Here is a 7,635-nt window from a genome sequence, read left to right as displayed (position 1 = left end):
GTAATGGGCACATGTACTCATCAAAGCTATAAAACAAGCATAAAACACCTAGCCAGTTTGAACTTTTTAAAGTATCTCAGATAACTCATTACTATTTGATTAAGCATTCTTATAGAAAAAATAATCATGTACTTAATCTTTCTACCTATATAAAAACACATAATAAACTTTCTTTTATCTGACTCAAATAATTGCGTGTTTCGATGAGTGATTTTCACATTAACAGAGTTGACACAAATTAAAAATATTTAGAAGAAATTAAACCTATTCAATATTTGATTTAATCTTCCTTCATGATTTTTTACCTTAAATCTAATGATCCTCCAATCTTCAGTATTTCAAAATCATTGCAATCCTCCTAGTCACCCATGTTCAGGACATTATTATCTTCTTTAAAAAGTGGGGTGGGTGGAGCCAATCGGGATTACGTGAATTGCCTATGGCCACACAGCTAGTAAATGTCATGTGTCAGGTCTTCCTGCCTCCAGGGCCAGTGCTTTATCCATTGAACTACTTGCCTACTCTCTCTCCCAAACCCACCCCTCCACCCCCACCTTGGTTTTTGAGATTTATTTAGCCCTTTATTCTTTGGGAAACACTTTACATGTGTTATATCAAGTGATCCTCACAACTACCCAGGATGCTAGTTATTAAAGGCATTATTTCTTATCCCCATTTTATAGATGAGGAAATTAAGGCTGAAAGAGATTTGTTGTTTTCTTTATAGTTACACAACCAGAAAATGTCAGAGATGGGATTCCAGCTTTGGTCTCTCCTGCGTTCAGCACTTTTCCATAGCACCAAATGACCTTTGACTTATCCCTTTAATGTTTACAAAACTCTGAACTTGCATTATTTCATTTCCTTTCCAAGATAAATCTGAGTTGAATGTATTGTAGCTATTATTGCTCATCTTTTATATACAAAGAAATTAAGGCTATGGGATATTTTATGGCTTGCCAGTAACTGGCAGAGGTAGCATTTGAATCCACATCTTTACCTGCTTCTGTAGTCTTTTTAGGGTACCACATCAACTTTTAAAGACCACAGAGCACTGAGCAGCGATAACACTGTGTTTTAACCAAGCAAAGCGCTTTTTGAAAGGCAGGTGCTGTAAGTGAGCATTGTCAGTAGGCAGCTTTGGGGAGCAGAGTACTCAGATTTGTGTTTTTACAGGCAACTATGTACTTGAACAGGACCCACCAACAGGGATTGGTGTTAGAAAAGTTTGCAAAGTCTTGTATTAAAAGAAGGTTATCAAAATCAGTCTAGAATCATTACTCTAAACTTGTCTTTGGTATTCAATGAAGTAATACAATGCATTAGATCTTTTAATTCCCTAAATGTCCAAAGGTTTTCAAGCCAATACTCCTTCTTCTTATGACAGCTACAGATTGATAAAGGAATTTCAGTTTTACAGAGATAACTTTTTGTTTATGCTTTGGTATCCGCCTTTTAGATCTACTGTACCTTCCAGATTCCTTAAATGGTAGATGGCCCATCCAGTCAGCAATTGCTTTTATGGACCTTTACAAGCCAGCACATCAAATCCTGCTACACATCAGACTAGGCTACAGAAGAAGGGGGCCTGTGCATTGGCTAGCTGACATCAGTACACTTATCAGAAAAGGTTCAAGGTTAAAATCGCTTCACCTATAAGTGTGAAATACTTCAACTATTGTTAGCTGAACTTCTGAAACCAACAAGGTTTTTGGCCACTAAAACTTGGTCAGGTTTTTCTGGGCAACATAGCCCATTAAGAGCCAAACTATTGGAGAGTCTGCCTTCCATGCTTATACACCTCTGTAAAGCACGACCATTAAGTCATGCCTGGGAAGGGGAATGGAGGGCTTATGATAGGTGGGAAGATTAAAGAGATTAAAGAGTTACATATTTTAATATTAATCTATCCATCCATTGACTTGCATCTACTGCATGCCAGATGCTATGGTTGGCACCAGGAAATAACATCAAAAGATGCCATAATGGAATTATTTGTTTGATGTGTATCCCTGCCATATAGCACAGTGTCTGGTACATAATGGGCACTTAATAAGTTCTTTTGGATTGATTCTTTCCATTGAAAACCAAGATTGTTACTTTTACTAGGACATCTCAACATCCTAAATAAGTAGGTGATTATAACAACAAATATCTTTGTAATTCAGATCTTGGTATAATGGAAGTATATCCATGCCTCAGGGATGGCAAACTCAGTGAAACAGTATTTGATATTACAGAATAGCCATACTGAAAACAAAATTGATACATCATTTGGAGTTAATACAGAAGGATTTGACAAACAAGTATCTCCTTCTCCTGCCTATCCCCATCCCCTGACATAGAGAAAATCTACTTTTAGGCAGGAATATTTTGGCGGTTTCAATCAATCAATCAATGAGCATTTAGTAGACAGCTATAGAAGTATTTAGCAGGAACAGGGGTAGATGTTGGGGATATAAGAAGTAAAATCAAACATTTTATGGAGGGGGTACTAAAACATACAGATATAAATATACAGGTTATCCCCAAAATATCAGTGAAGCTTTAAAAACTTCATGAAGACTTTTTTAGATGTCTTATATACAAAATAGATACAAGGTGATTTGGGAGTCATGGGCTCTAGAATTGTAGGAAACAAGAAAGGCTTCTAGTAGAAATTATTAAATTTGGTCACCATCTTGAAGCTTTTGAGATCCTGTACAGACAATAAGTTTTAGTACCTCAATTAGATAGTATGGACTAGTTGGTCAGTTTAGATCACACATTGTAAATAAGCTCCATTACATTGCTAAGTTAATTTTTCAATTTAGCATAATCGATACCATCTTGTTTTAAATCTTCATTTGGAGTTTAAACTCCCTTGATTAAGTGTTTTTCAACAATATGATTAACCCAGAAGTTTTTGTTTAAAAAGAAACAAACAACAACTGATTAGTATATAGGGACTCTGTTAAGCCTGACCATCACTTAGAAAATTTATAAACAACTTTAAGAGAAAAAAACAACAACTACATATTATCCCAATCTTCAGGCTGTTCCTCATTCCAGAGTAGGGCTGGCCTCTTCATTAACAGCACCTGAGACAGAGAAAGTCTCGGTTGTTCAGGGGCAGTGCTCATTGGTGGACTGAGATCTTGGAGCCAAGCCAGAGATCACCCAGAGGGAGACAAATGGACTCCAACTGGCCTGAGAGGGAAGCTACTTTATTTTCTGTAAGACAGGAGTCTATCCAAACCTCTGAAATATCAGAGTGGAGGTCATCTGTTTTTGGAGCATATTGTTCTCATGCTTTGGTTAATAAATTTATCCCTTCCATATTGCAATTTTCACCACCACAGTTTCAATAACAAGAAATTAAATGGGATTTTGGGGGGAGTTTTTTGTAAGCCATACACAGAAGGCCAGCAGATGGCACAGAAAAAGTGCTTTTTCATAGAGTACCTTTACTTAACATTGACCTACATATAGCCTTTGACCAAATGCTTAACCTGAATTTTTAAAAAGATACTGTAAACACTCCATAAAAGAAAAAGAACAAAAAAAGACTTCTTCTGTGATACAAAGGGAGGGCAAAAAATAAAGTATGCAGATTTTCCAGATCACAAGGTTGCTAAGCCCCTAATCCCTTAGATGTGGAAAAGATAATTCTAGTATTTCTGTCATGCTACTTTACATACATGAGGCTGCAAGGTAAATTATAGATTCTCTAGAAACATAGTCAAAATGCACTTGTTAAACTACCTAACCTGGTCTTATCTCTGTGGCTCTTTCTCTCATCTCTTTCTCTTTTTATTGCTTTTGACTTTATATCCCCAGTGTCTAACACAATTCCTGGCACACAGCAGTTAATTAATAAAAGTCTTTGATTAATTGAAAAATTACTTTGAGGGCTCCTGACAAAGGGACACAATTTTTTTTTGTTTCTAAATGATATAGAAAGTGAAGATAAATCCACATAAACATGAGCTATTAGATTCCTGACCAAAATTTATATTATTTGAATGTTTTATTACAAATCATTTAACAAAATACATAGATTCCTAATAGTGGTGGAACAGTCTAATCTTTTTCCTAACATAAGGGATAATCCCTTGTCCACCCACTGTTAAAAATTCAGCCGTGAGATGATGTTAAAAGAAAAGGTCAACTATTGTCTCAGGCAAAGAGAAGCTCCAAGAAGATAATTATACTATAGAAAGTTAAGACTTTGTTCCACCTCTATACCAGAAAACAAACTGATTGATGGGGATGGATGAACCAAATAAAAACAGTTTCTAACTGTTCATTCACAGATTTTTTTGAAAAGCTAAATAATCGGTGTCACGTGAGTGCCCAAAATGGCGGCACCCAGGCGTGAGCACCGGGACTCTCAGTGAGCTGACTGTCATGGTCACAGCATGTGGAGATGTACGTGAGGGCTACAGGATGGCACCTCATACGTTTATTCAGTCAGATCCTTCCCCAGAAGAAATAAAACTCATAATATTAACAACTACTAACTTTGTGACAAAAAAATTTGTAGCGTCTATCCAAAAAAGAATGGATCACATATACTTATGGACCACTGTATATCAGGACAACTTCCTCTTTTTGTAGATTCTTGGCAAACTACCTTTTCTGGCATTGTATGAAGGTTAAACAGCATCCTTTTCAAGCGTTTGTGCCATTGTCTGCAATTCCGTTTTTGACCACTGCAGTAACTTATAAGTTCCTTGTAACAGATCCCTTAATTTCTGGTGATTTAACCATGGACATGTATATTCTGAGAGGTGCCTTTGTTTCTGCATTATGTGGCGTCTTTCTCTACTTTGGACTTTTTTTTAAAAAAAATGGGCGTGTGGCAGTCAAGTACAAAACTGTTCCATTACCTCCAAGAGGAAGGAGTTTATGCCACCGGACTGTATTTTGCCAATCTGCTGCAAAGCTAATTATAATTCCTATGATCATACAGACTATGTATGGAGGACATCTTGCTTTTCTGCAAAATAAAATATGTTGCAGAATATTTGAATTGCTTGAACATGACTGAATTAAAAATTAACCTTTCAATGTATATGATGCAGTTTGGAGCCTTTCATGAAAGAGTTAAACGTAAATCATAAACAAGCAACATAATGTATAATACATGGGCAAATAAAAATTACATGATGTTCCTGACTAAAATACAGACTCTATGAGAGAAAGGATTAAGAATGATGACAATAATAGCAACATTAATATGGCACTCTGAGTTTTACAAAGAGTTTCGCAAATATTATCTCATTTGATCCTTACAACAACCCCATGAGGTAGGTGTTATTTTTATCCCCATTTTACAGATGATAAACTTGAGGCTGAAAGAGGTTAAGTGACTTGTCCAGGGTCACATATCTACTAAGTGCCTGATCCTGGATTTGAACTCATGTCAATCATGACTCCAAGTTCATCACCCCATCTATTGCATTACTTAGCTGACTTTTCTATGTATATGTTTTCTTTAATGCCTAAAATATCTCACTGGGGGAGAGTGTTGTTTAGTTTTTTGGTTTTTGGTCAAAATTATTTTTAATAAATTAATTTTCTCTCTCAACTACCCCCCCATAAAAAGAAAAATGAATCTTTTGTGACAAATATACATAGTCAAGCAAAACTAATTCCCATATTGACCATATTCAAAATACACACACACACACAGACACACACACACACAGACACACACATACACACACACACACACACACACACACACACGTTTCTCATTCTGCACTCTGAGTCCATCACTTCTTTGTCAAGAGGTAAGTAGCAAGCTTTATCCTCAGTCTTCTAGAATCATGGTGGGTCATTGCGTTGATCAGGGTTCTTGAGTCTTTCAGAGTTGTTTATTTTTACAGTGTTGTTGTTATTGGATAAATTTTCCTTTTTCTGTTCATTCTTCATTAGCTCTTACAAGACTTAGCAGGTTTCATTAAAACCATCCCTTCCTACCCATCAGTTGGGGAATGGCTGAACAAGATGTGGTATGTGATTGTAATGGAATACTACATAGTGCTATAAGAAATGGCAAGCAGGATGATTTCAGAAAAACTTGGAAAAATTTAATGTGAACTTACACAAAATGAAGTAAGCAGAACCGGGAGAAAAGTGTACACAGTAACAACAGTATTGTGGGGATGATCAATTCTGGAAGACTTAACTACTCTGATCAGTACAGTGATCCAAGGCAATTCTGGACTCATGATGAAAAATACTCTCCACCTCCAGAAAGAGAACTGATGAACTCTTAGTATAGATGAGGCATATTGTTTTTCACTTTCTTTATTTTTCTTGGGTCTTTTTGTGCAATATGACTAATATAGAAATATGTTTTGCATGACTTCACATGTATAATGAGTATTGTATCGTTACCTTCCCAGTGGGTGAGACAGGGGCTGGAGAGAGGGACGGGATTTACAACTCAAAATTTTTTTAAATGAATGTTAAAAATAAATAACATTTAAACAAAAAAAGAAAAGCTAAATAATGAGATTAGCATTAATAATATCAAACCACTAGATATGAAACTGCCATTGCTCCTTACCCAGAGTACATCCAAGACTGTAGTCTTCAATTCATATGTATCTCTGATGTTCTAGGGAGAAGTTTTACAAAAAAAGTAAGAAAACAAGGTGGAATCTCTCAACAATTTTGTAAAAAATGCCATATTCTTGCCAAGTGTGATGCCAATCAGTGATTAAAGATCTTTCCCAGCCCATTCAATTGGCCTCAGGAGGGACTAGTTAAGGGAAGTTTAATTAGAGGTTTGTTTGGTGACAAGCCTTACACACTTTACTTACTAGGCACTAAGTCCCATGCCTTTTGCTGATTGGGCATGAAGCCCTCAGGCCCTAAAAAGAGTATATATACCCAGAAGGTAGCCATTGTAAGGTCAGAATTCAGAATTCAGCCCAAGGAGAAGGAGTAAGAACTCTGTGTCAGCGGAACTGCAGAGAGAGTGCAGAGTGGTGAGTAGAAACCAGGGAACTGTGGAGACCAGAGAACTGAGGGGGCAGAGAATGCAAGCAAGTAGAAAGGATTCATGAGTGTTTACAGGAAGGCCCCAGCAGGGAGGCAGGTTAGAGAATGATTTGGTTCCTTGCTGTAATACTATGTTATAATTTCCTTGTTGTTACATTTAGGTGGACTTAATGGTTTTTGGAATATAACTGTTGCTATGTTGTATTGGAATGACTGGTTTTGGGATTTGATCCTCTGGTGTCTAAATAAATGTTATACTTCCTCTGCCTTCTACTTAGACGATCTCTTATACTTTGCGATTCTGAACTATACAGGCATGTTAATGGTTGTCTTCAAGATCATGAATCTTACCCTACTCATATGCCAAGTCAATTAATTGTGAGTCTAAGGGTAGTAATGTGCTTCATATATCCTGAAACAGGTGCCATTTTTTTCTTTAAAATTTAATTGATTCGTTTTTTGTTTACATCACAGTAAGTTCTAGATATAGCTCCTCCCACTCCAACTTGTAATGGAAAAAAGTTCATCAAAACAAAACCACACAAAGTTATCTCAATAAATGCAAAGGAAAGAAGAGAGGTTATCATATCTTTTAGTGGACTTCAAATACTTATGAAATTCACTTAATTCAATAGTCAT

General features: G+C 36.3%; 1 pseudogene; it reads left to right on the top strand.

Moving 5' to 3' along the window:
* The first annotated feature begins 4,389 nt into the window (after positions 1 to 4,389).
* Positions 4,390 to 5,032, top strand: LOC118853312 (annotated as a pseudogene).
* The last annotated feature ends 2,603 nt before the right edge of the window (positions 5,033 to 7,635 follow it).

This window comes from Trichosurus vulpecula, chromosome 6 (assembly GCF_011100635.1).
Source record: "Trichosurus vulpecula isolate mTriVul1 chromosome 6, mTriVul1.pri, whole genome shotgun sequence".
Lineage (NCBI taxonomy): Eukaryota > Metazoa > Chordata > Mammalia > Diprotodontia > Phalangeridae > Trichosurus > Trichosurus vulpecula.
This window is presented reverse-complemented; position numbering and strand designations above follow the sequence as displayed.